This window comes from Gossypium arboreum, chromosome 10, assembly GCF_025698485.1.
Source record: "Gossypium arboreum isolate Shixiya-1 chromosome 10, ASM2569848v2, whole genome shotgun sequence".
Taxonomy (NCBI): Eukaryota; Viridiplantae; Streptophyta; class Magnoliopsida; order Malvales; family Malvaceae; genus Gossypium; species Gossypium arboreum.
In genome coordinates, this window is record NC_069079.1 from 17,838,321 (window position 1) to 17,839,331 (window position 1,011).

At 39.5% G+C, this 1,011-nt stretch overlaps 1 non-coding gene across 1 annotated transcript; it reads left to right on the forward strand.

The window, feature by feature from the left end:
* Nucleotides 1-367: 367 nt before the first annotated feature.
* Nucleotides 368-474, forward strand: LOC128282923 (small nucleolar RNA R71). The gene has a single exon (XR_008273273.1). It is a non-coding gene; the product is annotated as a small nucleolar RNA R71 (small nucleolar RNA).
* Nucleotides 475-1,011: the final 537 nt, after the last annotated feature.

The window sequence follows — 1,011 nt, forward strand, 5'->3', positions numbered from 1 at the left end:
GACTTGTTCCTCGTTGGTGCTAGGGTTGAAGGATGGATAATCTGTGTTATGTACTCCTCCATTTGAATCACACCTCATCACTGGATGTACCTGAGTAGAACCATACAAACCGTCAATCTTTTTATTTAAAAGTTCTACCTAGTTAGATAGCATAGTAACCGCATCGAGGTTGAAAACACCAGCTACTTTTTTCGGCTTCGTTTTCATGACTTGCCACTGATAGTTATTCAGTGACATCTCTTCAATAAATTCGTAGGCCTCTTCAGGTGTTTTGTTGTTTAAAGTTCCACCGACGGCTGCGTCGATAAGTTGCCTTGTTGAGGGGTTCACACCGTTGTAAAAAGTCTGAACCTATAGCCACAGAGGTAACCCATGGTTAGGGCACCTTCTCAACAAGTCCTTGTATCTCTCCCATGCTTTATAAAGAGTTTCTAGATCCTTTTGCACAAAATAAGAGATATCATTCCTTAATTTAGCCGTTTTAGCCGGCGAGAAATATTTAAGTAGAAATTTTTCGGTTATTTGTTCTCAAGTAGTGATTGACCCTCGTGGCAACGAGTTCAACCACTGTTTAGCTTTATTCCTCAATGAAAAGGGAGATAACCGAAGGCGTATGACATTATCAGAAACACCATTAATTTTAAAAGTGTCGCAGAATTTCAGAAAATTTGCCAAATGAGTACTTGGATCCTCGTCCTGCAGACCATCAAATTCAACAAACTGTTGTATCATTTGAATCGTGTTAGGTTTTAGTTCAAAATTATTTGCAGCAACAGCAGGTCTAACTATACTCAATTCAGTTCCTGTTAAACTAAGTTTAGTATAATCATACATAGTGCGCAGAGCAGGATTCTGTTCTACTAGATTTGCAACAATCGCAGGAGGTAGCAGATTATTCTGATTATCAACCATCTCCTCATTTGTAGTATGGATATCGTCCTCATGCCCTTCCTCTATGTATTGTTGGCTTCGCCTAATTTCTCTTCGGTTTCTACGAGCTGTGTTCTCGAT